The 24,305-nt window shown below is 34.3% G+C and overlaps 1 pseudogene; it reads left to right on the plus strand.

Annotated features, from left to right (window-relative positions):
• Window positions 1–10,019: 10,019 nt before the first annotated feature.
• LOC149247611 (C4-beta,C20-epoxidase-like) lies at window positions 10,020–10,794 on the plus strand (annotated as a pseudogene).
• Window positions 10,795–24,305: the final 13,511 nt, after the last annotated feature.

Below are 24,305 nucleotides of genomic sequence, written 5' to 3' on the forward strand. Positions count from 1 at the left end.
AATTACTGAAATTACATATCGATAACCTAGTGGGTGTAGGATAAAATTCACCCATGCCATTCACAGAAAGCATGAGAAAAAACCTAATACTATATATAAAACCAAGAAAAATTCAAATTCATCACTTCTAGGGACCTCGTAACCACCCTGCCAATACACAAGTATGTTCCTGTTTGCGATTAGAAAAATTACCCAAATTACAATCTGTTTACTCCATCATATGTTGGAAAGTTATAGAAGGATGACTAGTGCAATCAATCCATTCCTTTTAGCCCTGGATTTGTTTCAGTTTAAAACATAAGTATACAAATATACTTGTCCAATGTCTATGCTTTAACCATTCACCTTAACATGTTTTTACAATATAATTTCCTAAGTATATTTAATATATTCATTATCATAAAAACCAACCTATATCCATCTTAACTCCACATCTACCACTATTAGGGGGATGAAATCTATTTATCCCTTTGAGCATTTGGTAGACCCAGAATTAAGATGGATCTACGATGATATAATTTCCCCTTTAAATAGTTTATGCTCACATGAATACCATGGTATTACCATGGGTCAATACCATGGGTTATCATAAACCTGGAGCTTAAAAATTACTATTAGTAGTTTATAGAGATTAATAAAATTAATAGTTGATTTTTATTTTATTTTTTTATTTTAACCAAGCTAAAATGTTTAACATACATTAAATTACAACATCCATTTTTACTCTTGAACGGATCAAATATTTTTTCACTCTATGCTAGTTTACATATCAAAATATTTGATACCTCTCGGGGGTTAGTAGATCCAGAGTAAAGATGGATCTATGCTGGTTTAATTCCCCCATTTAAATAGGCTACATTCCAGGTGAATACCATGGGTCAATACCATGTGCCATTTTGGTGAATACCATGGGTCAATACCATGTGCCATTTTTATTTTTATTAATACTAATATTAGGGTTATTAATGTTTTTTGCATGGTATTAATAACAATCTAGTCCATGGTATTTGTCCCATAGTATTTTGTCCATAGGTTTCACCTAAATATAACACATTTTTTGAGTGTTCGTAAATATAAGGTGACTTATGGAGTAAATATAAAAAAATGTTTTATTTGTTTACCATACCTCTCGTTTATTTATATTTTTATTAATTTACCATACCTCTTTTACAAATATGGTAGTTGGCCCATAGGATTCACTTAAATAAAACCTCTTTCTTGAGCCTTCATAAATAGAATGAGGGTCAGGGACTAAATATAAAAGGAGGTTTTATTTATTTACCATGCGACTAGTTTATTTATATTTTTATTTATTTACCATACCTTTTGAGTAAGTATAAAAAGACGTTTTATTTATTTACCATACCTCCACTTTACTTATATTTTTATTTGTTTACACCCTTGCATGTATATAAGGTGACTTATGGAGTAAATGTAAAAAATGTTTTATTTATTTACCATACGTCTCATTTATTTATATTTTTATTAATTTACCATACCTCTTTTATAAATATGGTATTTGGGCCTTTGGCCCATAGTATTCACTTAAATAAAACCTATTATTGAAAATGTGCGAATGGAAGGTTGTAACTCCTAATTTCAAGGGCTAAATTTACCTTTTTTACCCTCTCCCTTAAAATAAAGTGGGCTATTTGAGGTGATTTGTAAAAATGTACTATGATACAAAATATTCACCCACTAAAAATTTAAAACCCCTTAATTTCGCCAAAGGGCAAACATTCGCCCCTAAAATTTTCTATGGAGGAAGCAAAAGACAAAGTTGGAATGGGTTATTATGAAGGGAGGGTGGGGGGAGGAGAGTGGGAGGAGATAGAGATAGTGTGTGAGTGAGTGAGACTAGGGGGAAGAGAAATATAGAGAAAGGGAGAGAGTGAAGGGAGAAGAGAGAGGAAGAGTGGGAGGTAGAGAGATTATGTCAGGGGTAAGAGAATGAGAGGGAAAGTGAGCAAGGAGAAAGTGTAAGGGAGGGATAGACCGAGAAGGATAAAAGAAGGGATATACATAAAGAACTGGAGCACATAGAGAGAGGGGGTGTTATCTAAATAATGGTTTGAGGGAGGGAGGTAGGGATAGAGAAATAAAGGAATGGGGTGAGATGATGGGAAATAATGAGAGACAAAAAATCTTTTGTAGGCTCTTTCTCTCTCAAAGAAGAAAAGAAAGATCTCTCAAATGGTTGAATTCTCCTAGTCCTGTTATACTTGATGGCTTTGGAGAAATTTTAACAGCATATGAATGCATAACCTCTTCTTTTTTAAGGATCTCCATGCTCTTGAATTTATATAAATTGTGGACACCCTTTCCATCTTTTGGCTCATCAATGGGGTTGTTTTCCACATAAATGAGATGAGAGCTACCAACATTTTGCGATTAAGGATTCTTGGTGATGAAGGCATGAATGGTGAACCCATCATGTCAAGAGCTTGAGTATTTTTCAAGAAATTTCTCCTCCTTAAGTTTTGAGTAGGATTGTGGAGACCCTCATAACTATCAAAGAAAAATCTATGAGGTCTTGAATAAAGATCTTTGAAGCACCCACGAGGGTTGATTTTTTAAGCTAAATTTATGGAAACCTTTTGATTTTTTTACTTTCATAATGTTTGAATATCAAAATGTTTCCTCTATACATACTTGTTATTGACTAAGGGCACCTTCTACTGTCAATGGTAGAAACCACATGGGTGAGTTTCTCGTGGGGATTCTTCCTTAAAGAGATAGTAAATGGTTACAGGTGCATCATTAGCCACTAGAGTAGGAGGAAGCGATGGTGCAATATTATTGGCGTGATGAAGGGAACCTAATGCATCCGTATATCAATAGAGATAAGGGTAATGGTGAGTGTAATAACCACGTTGTGCAAAAATATGATACTAATGGTTGGTGTGTAATCCCTTGTTGTGAGGTGGTATTATCTCCTAGAGAGGATGGTGAAGGAAAGGGTGCCTTGGGGGCATGAAGAAGGGCTTCGAACTCTTCTAATGGGGGAATTTGTTGGTAGGGTGCCCCATTACATTACATAACTCACATGGGGGAGGTACCCTAGGAGAAGAGGTAGTTGGGGTGTCATTATTCTTGGATTTCCATTTATCCTTCTTGGTGGTTCTCTTTAGTGTTGATGCAGGTCATACTACAGTTCGTAAGGTCTCCTACGGGGGGTTTTCATAACCAATCATGTAGATGTGATCCCTGAGCATGCTGACATGGCTTGAGGTTCCAAATACCAGATGGGAATCGTGAGAGCCATATTTGGTAAGGTGAGGATTTCCATGACTTAGTGCGAAACAAAACCTGGTGAAGGGTAAAGAAAAGGGGTCTTAGTAATCGCATAAGGGAGGAAAGGAGGATTTTTTGTCATAGTGTTAGGTGTTTCTAAATTTGGTTGTTGAGGTTCTTAAGTCTAGTTACTATCCTATTAGAATCCTATAGTCATAGTGATCAAAATTACTCTTTTCACTATTGTTAGAGTCTAAGGTCAAATTATAATATTTTCAAATTAAATTTGACATGTCTCTTGATTGTCAAATGGTTTTAAGTCATTGTCAAGGTGTCATTCCTACTCCCTCCACTTATTCAAGGTCACAAATCATCCATCATGGTCATTTTCACCATTTCCTATCATAAGTCATCAAATGAGTTAGTTGGTCATCATTTAGGTTATGGTTTAGAATATTCCTATGATTTTCATCATTATCTCAGTCAGCATTCTGAAAAAGGGAGTCTTGCCATCCATTATGGTCATCAAAAAGTTTCGTTATGGGAGTTAGAAATTAGGAAAATAAAGTATTTCAAAGAGAATCAAATTACATCTGCATCACATCGAGATGTAACACTTCCTATTGAAGAATCATAGTTTCCCGTACCAATCATATCATCAACCACTACTTCAAAGTACACATGAGGTCATCATTCGAATATGAGCCAAAAATTGATTTTCTAGTTATAAATGAGCATTAAGACATTTCAAAATATCATTTTATCCTTTCAAAAATCTCCAGAGCTCCTTTCTACCACTTTGACAGTTTCCATAGCCATCAAAGATTCATAATTTTTCACCACTGCCCTTTTCCATTTGCTCATTGTGTTTGTGAAGAAAGGTGTTGCGCTTTTCACTTGGAGAGATCTAAAGGAGGAAGAACATGTTCAGTTTTAATTTCAAGTGCTTCAGACGTTCTGTAAATAGGTAAACCAAACTTCACCAACCTTCTTTGCAATCTTTTTCCTTAGAAATCAACTCAAAAATCCTCCCCTATGGTTTTTGTTGTTTTTTTTTCCTTTCATGGTCTACAACTTCATTCGAAAGTGAAAACCTTTGTTTCTATGTTCATATATGTTTCATTACCTTCATTAAACATTCCCCACCATTCCCCTTACTAAAATTCTCTCATTTCAACATTTTCTCAAGAAAACCTAGCTTTCTACTGTGTTTTTTCCCTAAGTCTATAATCTAATCTTTTCACCCCTTTTTCTCATTCTTTTGAGAAAATCCATTGCCATTATCTTCCTAACATCTATCCTACCCCCCATAATTTTCTCAGAATTTTTCCTACCTCCTTTTCCCCTCATTCCCTTCCTCCAAGTTGCGGTGCTTTTCACTCCATTTTGCTAATCACACCTCATGCCCTTTCCTTGTTTGAATCTAGGGTTTTCTATTAAAGTGAAGCCAAAAAACATGGTGAAGACTAGTGATAGAAAGACGTATAAGGGAGGTGAGATATATAGGTATGATCCAACTCATATGCAAGAGATTATCTCATTAGAGTTGATTAGAAAGTCATTTGAGCAAGAAGATTGCCTAGGGTTTTGTCAAAGAGTGCAAGAGGTGGGCTATCATCATGATTTATCTAGAATTTTTTCCATTAACTTCAAGAAGGATCAGGCCACTATAGCAGGGGTCAATTTTCCAGTGTCAGAAGAGATCATAGCTTAAGCAACAACCATTCCTAATCAAGGTGAAATATGGTTCAAAGGAATGGACTTGGATCTAGAGCACTACAAAATGTTTTTGAAGCCATAGTACAAGGATTCTCCTTCACACATGTTTCCTAGCAGGTAGTTGTTAAATAAGTACAACCCTTTAATGAAGACCATCCAGAAGTACTTCACTTGTGAAGGTAGGTTTAGCAGGCTTTACCAATATCACATTAGATTATTAATGCACTTCACCTCTAAGAAGCCTCTAAATCTACCTAACTATCTTTTCAAAAGTTTGGTGAAGATGGCAGAAAAGGTGTATTCTAAAGGAAAAGATCATCAAGCTAGCATCTTTCATCATGCCCTAGTGAAAATGATAATACTCCACTAGCTAGCAAGAATCAACATGTCATGGGAAAGTTTCTTGGAGGCAGCTGCTCTCCTACCTGTCTCCAACAAGTCAAAAAGTCAAAATACTCCTTCATCATCTTCCAGACCACAGAGAGATGAATCATCAAGCAGGCCATCAGTAACAAAATCTCAGTCCAAGGAAGATATCTCAAAGTTAGACAAAAAAGGTAAGAAATTGGTTTTTTCTCCTGAGCCAGAAAAAGAGATGCCTAGATCTAAACCTAAAACTAGGTCTGAGGCAAAAAGGCTATCTAAGGAGAATGTTAGTGAAGAAGTAGTTCAGGCTAAAACCATGGAAGAGAAATCACCTGTGAGCAGAGATGATTCACCCTTGCAAAATGAAGAAGTGGTACCTCTAGAAATTGAAATGGCTAACCTAGGAGACAACATGGGAAGAAGACATCATATGATATCATCAAAGAGAAAGATGCATAGATTAGTGAATTGAAGGATGACCTAGCCAAAGCCAATTTTATGGTGACTTTCCTACAATAGAAGAGTAGATAGTTGAAACATAGTCTAATGCAGAAGAACAAGTCATAGGAAGACCGTCCATCAACAAGCAAAGCAGGTGTCTTGACAACAGAAGATAAAGGGAAAACAATCATTGATGTAGAGCAGATGAAAAAGAAGGACATTCAAATACATCCTAGGGGACCTAAGACAAGGGCAATGACAAGAAAAGAATAGAATGTAGAAAGACAAAGAATATTGGCTTAGGAGAGTGAATGACCACTTGGAGAAGCTACGGTTGGGCTATCAAAATTAACATTCACTTTCACTATTTTTCACCTTTATCCTCATTTTATCACCTCATTCCATCACATTATCATTACATAACCCTACATTATCATTACTACATGAGTTCACATTTACATTTTCCAAAGTTATTAATTTCATGTATTTAGAGTGAATTTATGATTAAAAGTTAGAGAAATAACATGTATGTGCTTATACATAAAAGTGGATTGAGTTTGATGACATGTGTAGATCATTTGGAAGCTTCCAAGGAACCCTTATGTGGCCTCCCAAGATCAAATTCGAATTTCAACTCAAGAGGTGGGTCATATTCCAAGGAGAAAGATCATGGAGATCTTGATGTGATCATGGGATTTGAATCTAGTATTTAGGGATAAGTTGAGACAAGCATGGATCTAGTATCTATTTAAGTGATCTACATTTATTGAGTAGATATCCCTAATTCATGTATAAATAAGAGAAGCATCATTCAAAGGAAGGTGAACAATTATTAGTTTTTCATTAGCATCAAATTTATGATTGTTCATTCGGCATGAATAATATCATTTTCTACAAAATTGCGAGTTATGAGTGTTGTTTGATTCTTAAAGTGTGATCACATGTGCTCATTGAGGAATGGAAGGATCCCCATACCAAGATAAGTACACTTTGTTGTAGAGTAATGTTCATAGTTGTGAATATACTAGTTTTAATTCTAGATGTTCATCTTATTTCTTTGTTGTAAATAACTATAGATAATTTCAATGTGAATTCATGTTATGACCATGTTTTGTTGTGTGAAGATTGATCTCCTTTCAGTAGCTAGTTTTTATGTGAGAAGGACAACCAAGACCTCCTAAGATAGGAGCCTCTTCTCCATGAGATAGAATGAACTGAAACAAGGTTTACTTTCTTATATGCTTTCCTAGATGAAATTTATGTGAAGATTTATTTCCTTTTAGTATCTAGTTTTTGTGTGAGAAGGAAAACCAGGATCTCCCAAGTTAGGAGACTCTTCTCCATCCTGTAAGAACGGAATTGAAAACAATATTTACTTGCTTTCATTTATATGCTTTCTTTCCTTATTTCTTAGATGTTTGGCAATGTTATTATAGAAAGATTGTAGAAGGAGAACCATGACTTTTGAACAAGAGACTCTTCTCTATCTTATAAAGTAAACTAGTTCCATTGATCAAACATTTTTATACTTTCATAAAATAGATCTAAATATTTTCTTTTCAAAATAGTTTAGATATGTAATATGCATTTCCATTCTAAACAAACTTCCTACGCCAATTTCATCTGAGGTCCCATATATTTTGGTTTTCTTCTTAGTTTACAAAATCCCTGGGTTGACAAATTAAATGATAGGCATTTAGTATAAAATTAAATCGCCCTACATTTTGGTGCTGTTGCCGGGGAAGAAAAATTAGATGTAATCTGATTAGAAGGATTGTTTAGGAATAATTTTTCATTTAGGGTCATTTTCATTTAGGGTTAATTTCATTTAGGCATTTTTTTTAAAGTTTATTTTCCATTCTCATATAGAAAACATAGAAATAGAACACGAATCGAAAACCCCCATTCACTAAAAATAAAAAAACACAATAGAAAATCCATATGTATATATGGAAGAACGATGAGTATAAGTTTGGAACAACTCACTCAGATCCTAGCAAGAGTCAGGATCTCCTCTTCTTGCAAAGAAGAGATCTGAACAACAACCAAAATCTTAATTACTCCTCCAAAAGAAAACAATGAATTAACATTTGAAGAATCATATACATTTTATGATGAACAACTATTCGAACAGGATATTAAGGAGGACAAAGAGAAGTTGTAGCATGATCTGAATCGTAGTGGAAATCATGGTTATGAAAGCCTTATCGAAAGATGGTTTCGATGGTTTCAAGCAAATATGAGGTTATATCAATTTCATTTTTTTTCTTATTTCATTAAATCACACTCACAAAAACTAGATTCAATCATCCTTGTATATTTTCATTTTAAAATTGCAAAATTGAAAATGAATATATTTTTATTACTATTGCGTGAATGGTTACACTGGAAATTTAATTACATATAATGGTTTGTAATTTTCAATTAGCATAGAGTAGGTAGGATGCTATTTTCAATCTCGAATAAGTATGCTCTCCTCGTGCATTTTTTCACGATCTCGAGGATCATAAAGTAGGATGTCCACACATGTTTTTAGGGTTTTCAATATTCTTGTCTCCATTTGCTAAAAACAATTCATCCTAAATCAATAAAAAATTCTAGATTGTTTTAGGGTTAGAATAAAATTTAAATTAAAAAAAAAAATGATTTTAAAACAATATAAAAAATTTAAAAAATTAGAATAAAATTCCTTTTAAAAGAATTTTTTTTCTAAAACAACATAAAAATTAAAAAAATTAGGAATAAAGTTTAATTGTTTTTTAAATTTTACAATACAAAATAAATTTCATTTTTTTTTTTTTATTTTTAGTTCTTAATAACAATATAAAAAAATTAATTAATTAATTTCTTAAAAAAAAGAAAAAAAAGAAAAAAAAAAAAGAGCAAAAACCAAAAAACAACATAAAACTAAAAAATAATTAAAAATAAGAATTAATTTGTTGTATTTTTTATACCCTACAAAATAAAATATTTTATTTTTTTTAAATTTTAGTTAAAAAAAAAAAATCAATTTTACAAAGCTATTGGATGGCTACTCCATTAATTTATTCAAACTAGCTGTTGCAGGCCACCCTCATCAAAATACTTTTGTACTCTCTACACTTTACACTTCGTCCAAAAAATGATCTCGATCTCCCTTACCTTTTTCACATAACAAATGAAAACAAATGTACATACGGTCCATCCATACTGCCCCACCTAAAACAGTGGCAACTGAAACCTATGTGTTGGCTAATGGAGTATCGAGCCAGATGTCATATTTAATTTTCTTGCACTGATGTCTATGAAGGGTTACATTACTGAGACAACTGCCCTATCCACCAACTCATATGAACCCAACGAATTGGTGTAAGAAACAATACCAAGCAATATTTTAATGACGCTGAAGTTGGCACCATCTGGCCACTCTCTCTCAGTATCTCGGTACTCTCCAGTTACCATTATTCCTCAACTTGTACTACTATAGAGATCATAGGAATTACCACCATCTTCATGCTAATATCTCATCGGTGACCAAAATTCGCATAAACAACCATCATCAGCATAACCTCCAGGAGTGATTAGTAACCGAGAATCTGCAATAACCTCTGCAACATCCTCTGGTTTAAGTGGTGGAAAAAATATTATAGAAGGCCTCTACTATGGCCATATCATCTTCTGACATGGAATCCCCTTGTTTGAAGTTTTGGACTGTGAGAGTCGTGGCCAAGGCATAAGGAGAGACAACATTGACTCTGATCCTGAATTTCCCAAGCTCGGCTGCTCCATTCTTAGTCAACCCTATCACTACATGTTTGGAGGCCATGAATGTGTATCGAGCTCCTCCCATGATCGCTGCAACGTTTCATCAATCTTCTCCACGTTGCGCCGAAAGAAATATAGCCGCGTTGGGCATAGGTGATGGAGATCTTCTAGAGCATTTAGCTTGTATAATTAATGGTGCAGTTGTTTTTTTTTTGTAGAGGCAACATAACTTGGCGGAAATGATCAAAAAATCTACAGATGATTGCAACAAATTTGGAACAAAATCTGTGCACATGGATGATCGGATATAATCCTACCAAATCTGGAAAAATGTAGGAGGGTTGGCGAGGCTAAAGTAGTGGATAGCCCCTCAAAGAGACAACATGTCTATAGTCAACATGATTTAGTGGATATTTTGTGGAATCCTGTACAATGCATTCGAACGTGAATGAATTCGGGGAAGAAGTCAGTGTGGAGAGAACGATGATAAGCAAGGAATAAGAAGGTTTGAATCGATGGTGGAAGAATGTTTGGAGCTTCCCAATGGCTATGTTTGCTACACTGTTAAACATATCTTAGTTCAAACAGTGGACTCCATGGCCCAAGACATGTTTATGCTGCCCAGTGATATAAAAGAGAGAGTCATTCCCCCATTTTCAATACAGGTTATGTAGTACCCAAGATGGGTTTTGAGGGTAAAGAATTGATACCTGAGGCCATGATCTTTCCTAACGAAATTTCAATAGATGACATCTTTTCCAAGTTTTGGCCCCAAGAAAACCACAAATTCCGCGAGAGGTTGCAGGAGTACAACTCGGAGATGAGGGAGGTGTCACATGGGATCCTAAAAGTAATTCTTTGTAGTCTGGGTCTTGACGTGACTGAGCACTATTCATCACCCCTCTTTTAGAAATCTCAAGGCTGGCTCCGCATGAATTTCTATCACAACAAAAATGATCCTGATAATCAACAGCAGTTATACTCGAAAGCTCATACAGACATCGGGTGCCTTACTATTCTATACCAAGACAACGTGGGTGGCCTTCAGATCCGAACAAAGGAAGGAGAGTGGATTAATACGAAGCCCTTGCCTAGATAGTTTGTTGTTAACATCGGCGACTGTTTACAGGTCTGGAGTAATGGAAAATACGTACCATAGAACACTATGTAATGTATGGAGGATTGGAACAACTGTCACTAGTGTTCCTTTTGGGATTTATAGACAAAGCGGAGATTCATGTGCCTAAAGAACTGATCCATGGATGCGCCCGTCACTATTGTCTAGACTAGATACATTACACAAATGAGATATTTTTTGTGTATATATATGTATATCTTACCTTTGTTTCCTTGTGATATAATTACTTTTCTTTTTCTTTTGCGTGATACAAACTTCACTATTCATGCTTCTCCCACCAACCATATAATGAGAGTAAGGTAGATTTGAGATGGACTCCAGGTGTGATTCCTCATCATTGTATAGCCTAATCCAGGACTGCAATCAATATTTTTTTTAAAATCCACAATTGGCTTGGTGCATGCAATTGATGTAGAGGAAGAGTGAATTGAAAGAAAAATCCAGCAATTGGATGAGATATATTCACCACCCAAAATAATTGCAACACAATATCTCTACTTGTCCATGAAGAAAAACCCATGTTGGCAGTCTTCAGAATTATCCAATCTTCTAAGAATAATTCATCAGAGATTGAATGAACATGGATCATTGAATTAAAAATCGGTGTTGAGATCCAAGATGGATGAAACATTGCAAAATATTCGGCATAAGGAGATCTCCCATAAGCAAAAACAAATGCCTTTGAGAAGCAGAAATTTACCCAGCAAGCATGCAGGTGTTATCCCACATGGATCATCAAACTACGGGTCTGATACAACTCTTGATAATCTAGATCAGGGTCCTTTCCTCCTTAAGGTGGCAAGAGGTCAGATTATATCTCGTGACAATCCTTATAAGGCTCTAGAATTTTCTTCAAGGGTTGTTGAATCCTTCGACAGATGCTTTGATGGGAAGCCCAACATTGAGTTCGTGATGAGTTTTCATAAACTGGCAACAATTCATTGCAGTTTGGAGCAGTTTTCAAAGGCTGAAAAGTTCTGTCAATGTGTTCTGAAGATCCATAAGATGCATGGTGGTCTGGCTTCGGTCACTCTCATTGCGCAGGCTACAGTTATGTCGCATATATCGACAAAGGGCTTAATTGGATGCTACATGACATCGAGAAATTTGATTCCTGAAAAGGTTGCAAGTTTTCAACATATATGTATTGGTGGATACACCAGGTAAGATACTAACTCCTTCCATCCTGAATGTATAAATATTATTTCTTTATTTTTCTCCTTCCTTTTGCTATTGCACTCAACGTATCTTTTTGTATTGACTTGGGCATTCCACTGGAATTCTATTTTGTGCTACTCATTAATATTTCTACACAAAGAAAGTATTTTTGCTAGAATTTATCTTTCTTTTATATTTTAGTTGCCAATGGGCACCACCGGAAATAAATAGCTAAATGAAAAATAAAACATAATATTTTCATCTCGAATTGCTTTATCAGTGTCAACATGACTGCTTCATCTCACCTCGATAGAGTAGATCCTAGATTTTTAATGAGAGAAAAACTGATAGCAGATGAAATACTTTGAGGCAAAAATCCTGCATTTCCCAAGGCTGACGACATCTACACGTCGCATAAGGATCAACATAGTGTTGTAAGTGTCATAGATATGACTCTTTGGGAAGAAACTTATAAGTATAACGAAAATCCTTTTGTAGAATTGTGTTACAGCTGATGCCCCAAAATTCAATCCTTATTCAAGCATTATTGAAAGTAATCACTGAGATGAGAGTCATGGAATATAACTACATAAGAAAGACTTATTCACTTCACATCTAAATTTACAACCGTATTAAAAAACGGGATGAGGAACAAATGGCACATGTTAAGTCTGTATTCATTGATCAGTGGGAAAAATAAAATCGTCTTTTTTTGTGGATACAAAATAAATTTTATTCTTTTTTAGTTTAAAAAAAATTTAAAAAAATAAAAATAAAAATCAAAACAATTAAAAAAAATAAAAATCAAAACAAATAAAAAACAAAAATCAAAATAATTAAAAACAAATAAAAAAAAAACAACAAAACAATTAGAAAAAAACAAATAAAAAAAATTAAAATTTTTGCAAATGGACATTATATAACTCTTGAAAACAATTTATACTAACTTGATTTCTTGGAGTTACTTCAAAGGAACTTGTGCGCAAAGGCAACAGATAAATTTTTTTTTCATTTTAATTTGGCTGCTAACCATTCATACTCATTCTTGCATTTTATATCTTTCAAAAAACTCTCATAGTTTTCATGCAAGATTTATACTGAGCTTTTGGAAGTGTGCAGACAATCCAAGTTCATACAGATGTGATCTCCAGAAATCACATTCATCATTGAAAGCTTGAAGGAGTTAATTCCATACGTCATGACATTTTCCGCTACACAAAAACCTTTTGTTTCATGATATGTTTACACACACTTCTCCTTCAAAGCCTCATCAAACATCTATTTTGGAGTCCACTGATTCATTTCTTTATCCATCATGACTTAATACACATCTACTTTTATGAGTCGCATCCATTTTTGCATACTTTTTAGTTCATCTTTTTGCCTCACAAATAAACAATCCATCGGTCTACATTGCCTTGTTTTCCTTGCCATAAAAATTGTTTGACCGTTACATCTTTTATCTATATTCCTACCAATAATTTTATACAAACTCGTGTTAACTGATGTGGGATTCCTTAAGGAGCACCTTTCAGCAAGTCTTGACCCATCGACCTCAACACCTTATCTGGGATAAAGACTAGAGTCATTATCAGTACCTTGAGGCTTGAATGCCTTAATGAAAAGTCTTCTCACCAACGAACAATGGGAATACATTAATGTCCCTTGTTCATTGGATCTTGCTAGTGGTTCGACATCAAGTCATCTATTCGCACTTCGCAAGATGTACTTGGGTACCTTGGAACTCATTGACATTAATGGTGAGTTTGCCTCGCATTGGTTAAAGACATTCATCAATGGTTGGTAACCCAATGACTTCTTTCCATGTTCGACATTGACACATTTATTCACATGGAAAGAATTGTGCCACGATATGGGATGACATGAAGACTATATGATTCAGTGACGTAGCAAAAGGCGCATCTACCCACATTATGCAAATAAAATTGCATGTCACACTATGTCTCAGGAATTTTATAATTCCATACTTAGTGAAACCTTCACAAGTCAAGGTTTAATGCTCCTTCAATAAACACTATGTGGAAATGTTTGATTTAACTATCCAAAGTCTGGACCTTTATAAACCTTTCAGAGGAATCTTATAAATCCTTCATAATCTTTGGTTAATTTTTATTACCCGCACATGTTAACCATACCATGGATTTTAGACTTTGGTTAAAACTCAACTTAAACCACAATACATTAACCCCGCTTATTTCTATTATAATTCCTATATAATAGAAATATTTAATAAACGACACTTAAACCTTACCTTTCCTCCATTCCAAAAACCTTTGCACATATATCGATGCTCTCCTTAGTGCATTAAATCTTCGCCATTGATCTCATTCCTCAATCCGACGGTTATCACACAATAACTCACACCAACTAGCTTGGCCAATCTCCACCATTTATTTCTCCTACCTCAATCCAACGGTGATCGTGCCATATCGTGCGATTACATGCACGACCGATATTAAATCGAGAGAGCGCGAGAAAAGTGGTTTTCTCATGCTACGTGTCAACCCCTCAGGTTAATCGTATGAAATCGTAGAATACCATTTACAGCTTTTAGGGCGCGCGAGATACCACTAACCACTTGCGAAGACCTCTCCATTCTTCTACTAACACGTGGTTTTAATCTCTGCCATTCCTTTGTCCTCGAAATTATCTGTTGATCTGGCAGATCTGATAGTTCCCATTCTTCGTTGTTTAATTATTTCTACGTTGTTGATCTTCGTGTGCGACTTGAATGTTCGATGACTTTGCTCTAGGCTTGACCAATTCATACATTGCATCAAAGACTCCAACCACAGAACCAAGTTGAAGCAAGGATTTCTTATTCCTTTCACTGATTTCAATCTTTGATTGTTCTTCCGCTAGACTCCTTCCTGAGCTTTGTTCTTCATATTATTTAAACGTTATCACATATGAACTTCAACTTTGATACTTCAATCAAATTCAAACGATCAGACCACTATCCTTCATTGTCCACCTCTGCGTTCTACTTTAATTCCACCTGCATAAATATACTATGCAAAATTACTCTAATTCACACACAATTTATAATTCTATTAATCAATACACACCACACAACTCAAGAATCAAATTCTTTGTCTTTATAAACAATTATTTACATAATGAATCTCTCTTCTTGGCATGATTTTCTAATCAGTGGCCTTTTTCCTTTCCTTCCCGTAGGCTTACAGTCAAACCCTATCTAATTTATGAACTTTGATTCTCACTTTAACTCACTAACTCACTAACTCTACGCCTTTTAGGCGTACATTTATACAAAAGGTTCTGTAACCCATTTCGGTTCAAATCCTTAATCTTTTGAACTAAATCCTGAATATCCTCTAAGTCCACTTTTGACTCAACTAATCCCTAAGGATCCTCTCTAGTTCCACAAACCATGAAACCAATTCCTAATCTAAGATTTACAATTGATTTCCAAATATCTCAATCCTTATGGAATCTTAACTAGCCTAAATCTCTCATGTTCTCCAACATTCGAGAAAATTTACAAAATCCTCCCAATATTTAATTAATTCCTATTCAAAATCACTCAAAACATTAATAATTACATTAATTTGATACATAGGAATCCAAATTCCTTGAAAACACAAGACCCCCTATGTCTACTAAAATACAATGATATTTCTAAGCCGAATGCTCTTGCATCAGACTCCCAAGGTTGAAAACATTCATGATCTCTAGATCATGTGTTCTCATATGTTGATAGAAAACCTCCAGGGTCCCAAACTTTAATTTGTAGTTGTCTGAATGCTCTATTCCTTTGTTGCTATTGTATGTTTCTTGTCTTCTATTTCATCTTCCTCTCCTTCTCAATCATGTTCAAATTCCGATTGATCATTATTCATGTTACTGTCAATCTGCTCCATCTAGACCGCTACATCATTAATTTCCATAATTCTTCAATCTCTATCTCCAGCACATCCTTGGGATGGTACATACTCTGCCATTTGTTGTTGTACTCTATCCACTCATCTTCAAGTTGTTATTCATTATCTTCTCTTTGAAGTTGTCAGATTCTTACTACCACCCTTTTAACCTTACCCTCTTGGGACTTTCCAAACATCCTCTGTTCAATATCAATAAATTTACTTTCAAAAAATAAATGGTCCTCGAAGTCCCCTTGTACTTGATTCCTATCAAATACATCACTATGATGTTCATCAATTCCAACATATTTTCCTTCCTCTTCCTTGACAACCCATAGTAATTTTCCTTCACTTCCTTGACTGATTCTGACAGTCAATTTAATTTCTTCAAGCACGTTATCTTCATGATTTTCATTTTCCTCATCAGCATGTCTAACCTGGCAACTTCTAGTCTTCTTCAGTACTAAAAATGACTCTTCAACTTGAAACATGTCTGTCGCATTTTCATCAAATCCTGTAATCATAAAGCAATTATCAGAAAAAATAAAAGGCCTCATTACCTTCTCTTCCTTTGGTAGTGTTTTAGTATGGTGCTCTGAATTTTCCTTCTCTATCAGAACATCATTATGCTAAATCAACCTCTCTAAAGAACTCTCCAAAGGACTCTTGAAACTATCAGCAAGTCTCTCTTCCACACCATCTACTTCAATGATGTCTTTCTGCTGTTGTCCACTGTAGTGAACTCCTTCTTCTACAATCACGCTGCCATACTCTGATTTTTCCAGCAAATATTCCAGCACTTCAATTTCTCTTTGACACTTCAGAAGTACTTCATCATCACTTATAATTCCTGCATTTTTACACAATCCATTGGTTTGAGAATTACAAGATTCAACAGTCTCAACTGTTGCTTCACATATCAGTTCTTCAGACTGAATCTCATCTCCTTCTTTCACAAGAAATTGTTCCTGTGTTGTAACAACTTCAAATATCAATGGTTTACTAAATTCTTTCTGCTGTAATAGTTCATTACTTTTCTCATTCAAGAGACATTCTCCATCCTTCTTTATTTCAAAGTATTTATCTTCTGAAAGATACTCTTCCATACTTTTGACAGGCTCAAAATATTTCCCATATTTTGCAAAACTTGTAATCACATCAAAATTATTAGATTCAAATATACAAGGTTTCATATCCTCCTGTTGATTTGAATTTGTCCAACAGTTCAAAAAATCATCAATAATTCCTTCTTCAGCAAAGTAAACTTCTTGTTTTCTTGAATTCGCACAATGGTTCATAAGATCTTTCACAGATCTCTAGTCTTCATCTTCACCCAGAACTTCACCTTGTTCTACTCCACAAATGGAAACTTCCATTCTCAACTCAGCTTCTCTGAGTTCTTTAGACATCAATTGAAAATTCATTACCTGTTCAAGCTTCATTAGCTCTTTTGCTAACTGCATATTCACCCGCTCACTTCTCTTCTCTTATAGCCTCGACAACTTTACTTTCTTCCTTATGACATAACCATGCTTCTGGTCATCCATATTCATCTAAAAAATCTCCATCAATAACTCAAGATGGAAATTTATATCAGCTTTTCCTCTGTCAATTCCGTCTTGACTCATTCTCTTGCCATTTACCTTGGCATCCTCTTTCTTCACCTTTCTTCTACTATGGTCTTTCTTAGAACCTCTCTTATCTCTGTTATGACTTTCAGTAGTCATCTCCTTCTCTATCTTCATGAGTTCCTCTCTCACTTACTATGAACAATATTAAAGCCACTGCAACAGCAAGTCCTCCTTTCTGTCACTTACCTCACCAAGGTTTCCTTTGTACTTGGTTTTTTGGCAAGAACTTGGTTTTTTATTCTCTCAAACCTATTTGAGCACTTCTCTCTACTCCTTCTAGGCTTCAACTTGATTACACCTTTTAAGAAAACAACTGTCCTCTTGTATTTAAATCATAAATGAAATACTAGGTTCTGGCCACCTCTTATTTCACTCAGAAATTCTTACCAGCTTTCTTCATTACTGCTTCTTTTCTTTTGCTGAGATACCTTATTTTGTCTACAACCTGAAGTCTACAATCACAATCTTCAAACCAAATTAAAAGAAAAACATATCATCTCACCTTCAAGATCTCCACATGATCTTGTTCTACCATTCACCTGCACTTTGAATGGATTGTTCTCTGTTTCTTTGCATATGTAAATTTTGCTACACCTTATCTGTGTGTGCCTACTATTTGTTAGATTTAAAATCTGATCTCCTCTTGCCTGTATACATACCTTCAAAACATAACACTGTTCTAAATTTTCTCAAAGAATTCTTACACGCAGAATTTCCTTGTTCAATGATAATACCAAAAATGACGCAGCAAAAGCCGCATCTACCCACATTATGCAAATAAAATTGCATGTCACACTATGTCTCAGGAATTTTATAATTCCATACTTAGTGAGACCTTCACAAGTCAAGGTTTAATGCTCCTTTAATAAACTCTATGTGGAAACATTTGATTTAACTATCCAAAGTCTTGACCTTTATAAACCTTTGAGTGGAACCTTATAAATCCTTCATAATCTTTGGTTAATTATTATTGCCCACACATATTAACCATACCACGGATTTTAGATTTTGCTTAAAATTCAACTTAAACCATAATACATTAATCCAACTTATTTCTATTATAATTCCCATACAATAGAAATATGTCATAAAGCACACTTAAACCTTACCTTTCCTTCATTCCAAAAACCTTTGCACATATATTGATGCTCTCCTTAACACATTAAATCTTTGTCATCGATCTCATTCCTCAATCTGACGGCTATCACGCAATAACTCACGCCAACTTGCCTGCCTAGTCTCCACCGTTTATTTCTCCTACCTCAATCCAACGGTGATCACGCCATATCACGCGATTACATGCACAACCGATATTAGATTGAGAGTGCGCGAGAAAAGTGGTTTTCTCATGTTACGTGTCAACCCCTCAGGTTAATCACGTGAAATCGTAGAATACCATTTATAGCTTTTATGGCGCGTGAGATACCACTGACCACTTGTGAAGACCACTCCATTCTTCTGCTAACATGTGGTTTTAATCTTCGCCATTCCTCTTCCATCGATATTATCCATTGATCTAGCCAATACGATGGTTCCCGTTCTTTGTTGTTTAATTCTTTCTATGTCGTTGATCTTCTGTGTGCGACTTGACAATTCAATGACTTTGATCTGGGCTCAACCAATCCATACATGGCATCAAACACTTCAACCACAGAACCAGGTTGAAGCAAGGATTTCTTATTCCTTTCACTGATTTCGATCCTTGATTGTTCTTCTGCTTGACTCCTTTCTAAGCTTTTTTCTCTGTATATTAAAAGCTATCACATCTGAACTTCAACTTTGATCCTTCAATCAGATTCAAATGATCAGACCAATATCCTTCATTCTGCACCTCTGTGTTCTTCTTTAATTCCACCTACATACATATACTATGCAAAATTACTCTAATTCACACACAATTTATAATTCCATTAGTTAATACACACCACAAAACTCAATAATCGAATTCTCTGTCTTTACAAACAATTATTTACATAATGAATCTCTCTCTCTGGTCTGATTTTCTAATCAGTGGCCTTTTTCCTTTCCTACCCGTAGGCTTACAATCAAACCCTATCTAATCTCTGAACTTTCATTCTCACTCTAACTCACTAACTCTATGTCTTTTAGGCTTACATTTATACAAAAGGTTCTGTAACCCATTTCAGTTCAGATCCTTAATATTTTCAACTAAATCCTGAATATCCTCTAATTCCACTTTTGACTCAACTAATCCTTAAGGATCCTCTCTAGTTCCACAAACCATGAAACCAATTCCTAATCTAAGATTTACAATTGATTTCCAAATCTCTCAATCCTTATGGAATCTTAACTAGCCTAAATCTCTCATGTTCTCCAACATTCGAGAACATTTACAAAATCCTCCCAATATTTAATTAATTCCTATTCCAAATCACTCAAAACATTAATAATTACATTAATTTGATACATAGGAATCCAACTTCCTTGAACACACAAGACCCCCTATGTCTACTAAAATACAATGATATTTCTGAGTTGGATGCTCTTGCATCATTCAGTAGCAGATTCAATAGTATTTTATACTTTGGAATAGATTCAGAAGCAGTAATAAAGGATCCACATTCATGACTTCATCCATCATGTATGCAACCAAGACACATATCACATTCTTGTATTCTTCATTCCATGTTCAGCAGCAGGAGCTACATTTTTCTACATATACACAATTTGTCCACTTAGGTAAGTAAAGGTATGTTCTTTTCTAGCTTTTTATCATATAATTCCTTTAAAACTGAAATTATAATTTTTGGAAAATGCTTCACCATGTTCATGTTCATACCTCATATTCACATTTCGTTATATATATCGCATTCATATTCCATTATCACCTTTCATATGTCATATATGTCCTTTATGCACATGTCATCCTAACCAACATTGCATTATGATCCAAACGTTACATGTTTTGAAAATAATGATCGAAGAATGAATGGTTGATTAAATATTTTCAAAGAATTTTGATGCAACACAAAGAAAACAACAACAAAAGTATTGCTACACAAGAACCAATACTAATCAAATTTTGGTTGTCACACAAGAACCAACCAAAATAATATGTTGCAATCGAATGTTTTTAAGAAAGAACACTTTGCAAAAAGAACAAAATTGTCAAAAAGAAAAATATGTGAAGTTAAAAAAATCGATATCAGCCAAAGTTCATATAAAAGCAAGACAATGCAAAAAGATTAAATCATGATTAAGTGAATCAATGCAATAGATTGCATGAGGATAGACAATAACTTAAGTTGGGGGTATGTTCGGTCGCAAAAATTACATTCACTTTCACTATTTTTCACCTTTATCCTCATTTTGTCACCTCATTCCATCACATTATCATTACATAGCCCTACATTATCATTACTACATGAATTCACATTTACATTTTCCAAAGTTATTAATTTCATGTATTTAGAGTGAATTTATGATTAAAAGTAGAGAAATAACATGTATTTCCTTATACCTAAAAGTGGCTTGAGTTTGATGACATGTGCTGATCATTTGGAAGCTTCCAAGGCACTCTTATGTGGCCTCCCAAGATTAAATTCGAATTTCAACTCAAGAGGTGGAACATATTCCAAGTAGAAAGATCATGGAGATCTTGATGTGTCATGGGATTTGTATTTAGTATTTAGGGATAAGTTGAGACAAGTATGGATCTAGTAGATATTTAAGGGATCTACATTTATTGAGTAGATATCCCTAATTCATGTATAAATAAGAGAAGCATCATTCAAAGGAAGGTGAACAGTTATCATTATTCATTAGCATCAAATTTATGATTGTTCATTCAGCATGAATAATATCATTTTCTCCAAAATTATGAGTTATGAGTGTTTTTTGATTCTTAAGGTGTGATAGTTGTTCATGTGTGCTCATTGAGGAATGGAAGGATCCCCATGCCAAGATAAGTACAATTTGTTGTAGAGTAATGTTTATAGTTGCGAATATACTAGTTTTAGTTCTGGATGTTCATCTTATTTCTTTGTTGTAAATACTTGTAGGTAATTTTAGTATGAATTCATGTTATGGCCATGTTTTGTTGTGTCAAGATTGATCTCCTTTTTGTAGCTAATTTTTATGTAATAAGGACAACCAGGACCTCCTAAGTTAGGAGCCTCTTCTCCATGAGCTAGGTTGAACTGAAACAAGATTTACTTTCTTCTATGCTTTCCTAGAATAAATTTATGTGAAGATTGATTTCCTTTCAGTAGCTAGTTTTTATGTGAGAAGGACAACCAGGATATCCTAAGTTAGGAGACTCTTCTCCATGAGCTAAGAACTGAACTAATAACAATATTCACTTGCTTTCATTTATACTTTTTCTTTCCTGATTTCTTTCCCGCTTTCTTAGATGTTTGGCAATGTTATTATAGAAAGATTGTAGAAGGAGAACCAAGACTTTTGAACAAGATACTTTTCTCTATATTCTAAAGTAAACTAATTCCATTGATCAAACATTTTTATGCTTTCATAAAATAGATCTAAATCTTTTCTTTTCAAAATAGTTTAGATTTGTAATATGCATTTCCATTCTAAACAAACTTCCTACACCAGTTTCATCTGAGGTCCCATATATTTTGGTTTGCTTATAAGTTTACGAAACCCCCGTGTTGACAAATTAAATGATAGGTATTTAGCATACAACTAAATCACCCTACAACTATTGCACAAAGAAAATAGGGATACCAAACTTCAAAGAAATCTAGCAAGACACTATTATGCGAGGAACATGGTCTGCAAAGTTAGGGTGAAAATAATGAAGAGGAATCTAAAAAAGACACTGAGGAGATTCAAAAAGAGGGATAGCTTAAACCTATTGGCTGGTGCATCATCGATGGTGTGAAGCCAAGACAGAAAAGCAAAGAAGAAGGGAAACACAATTTTGAAGTTTTGAAATTCAATTCCATATAATAAAACTTACCTGAGCTAGAAAATAAATCCAGAACCCAATCTCCTTCATTTGAACATATATCTATAAGATAGTTAATCAATAATTGTGGTTTTTGATAAATGTTAACTATCTCTCCTTTTGTTTCTTTGTCTTCATATGTTAGTTTTTTCACAATAGCATCATAAGTCAATATTTGGCTATGACTCTTTCCGTCCACCCGATTAAAAATCATAGACATATGGCTATCATCTTTTGCCCAACTGTCAATATGAATGAACTCGCAGTCATTTATAAATTGATCTTCATTGTTAAGAAGATTTGACTTTTGCCTGTAACATGAAATAGTAAAAGTTCAATTAACTTGTACATAAATTAATTTTTCAACATTAATCAAATATATATTTTAAACATCTTACTATGTAAGCTGCATCTTTGAATTTGTTTTCCCCTTGAAGCTTGACAATATCATTGCCAATTGTGTATCTGAATGAAATGTCACAAATCTCCATAATGGTGATGATGTCACTTCTACAAATCCTGCACCCACTTTATTAAAAGCTTGATAAGTATAAGGGTCACTATCATAGTAAATGTTTGGAATATTGAAACCATGGGGAATATCTGCAATAACTAGGGCATAATCCCTTTTTGGCATGAGTTTAGCAATGTCTTCGCAGTCGCCTTGTATTACTTGATATTGAATAGTGTCTAGCCCATTCCAAATGAAATGATTAAGAGTTGGATCAAGTTCAACATTCTTAATACGTTGCTTCCTCAGTCTTTCGATCTTTATTTTTTCAATAATAGTCTTGAAACTGTCTGGTGCTCCATTATCTTCCTTCCTCATCTTTTATCAAATAAAAAAATATATGTGTAAGTATTAAATTAAAAATAGTACACATATGATTAAAAATGAATGTATAAATCAAGATACCTTTTTAAATGCAAGATAAAAAGCTTTTAATGTTGATGTAGAACTTGAATCTGGATAGTTGCATACAACATCATCCCAACTATCTTCATTCAACAATCTAACCATTTGTTCTTGAATTTTCATGTAAACTTTGTGACTGCATAGATAAAGCAAGAAAAAGTTAATATAATGATATGTATAACAAATACTACCAAGAAAAACATGTTTTATTTAAAAGATAACTATAATATAGACATAAATGAAAATAATTCAACAAACTTACTTTTGAAATTCTTCAAACATTTCCTCCAATGATAATTCCCCTGACCTCACAGGAGATAAGATTGTTTTAACAATTTTTTCATCTTTCACTCCTTGCATCGCCCTCCAAGGCGTGATAGTCATATCATTTGGAAGTTGCTCTAGTTCAGGAGCTGATTTACTGTTGCTACATATCAATGGCTTAGACTTTTTGACCCTCTGGGTTTTAATGCCAATGTCTTCCCACATGCTAAAAATCTCATCAATCAACTTCCAAACATCTCCAGTTCTAAAGGCCAATTGGAAAATGTTATCAACACCTCTGAATAAATCACTATTTTTGTTGCATTTTCCACCTTTTGAATTGGTTTTCTCTTCAATTTGATAGCCTATTTCCATACAACATTCCTTTCAGAAATCTACAGTAACATTTATCCTATCCCAACCACATTTTTCTTGAAATTCACTATGAATAAATCTAACCCTTTGGATGAAAGTCATAGACATCCTATATTCATTATCTGAATTATGATCCCATGCCACTAACTTTTCTTCTGTTTCATTTATACCAACATAAATGATACATTTAATTGTTTCAAAACATGGGTTATTAGGATATTCCTCCATCAATTGTCTTTGAGCTTCTACAGAATGGTTCCCCCCAAGCACATAATAATTGTATTCAAAACATTTTGACTTATCAAATGCTTCTTTGTTGGGAACTTGAAGTGGATCAAGAAGAAGCACATAACTAACCACATGAGCATATGGATTGTACCTCATCAATGTCTTCAAGTTGTGAACATGCAGATGATGTGGCTTTCTGACTTGATATTGGCATTGTCCTTCACTTGCCTTATAGGTTTGTCTAAAATTAAAGCTG

The sequence above is a fragment of the Pinus tabuliformis genome, chromosome 7 (genome assembly GCF_031772625.1).
Source record: "Pinus tabuliformis cultivar Carrire ecotype Pingquan chromosome 7, CPIR1, whole genome shotgun sequence".
In the NCBI taxonomy this organism is placed as follows: domain Eukaryota; kingdom Viridiplantae; phylum Streptophyta; class Pinopsida; order Pinales; family Pinaceae; genus Pinus; species Pinus tabuliformis.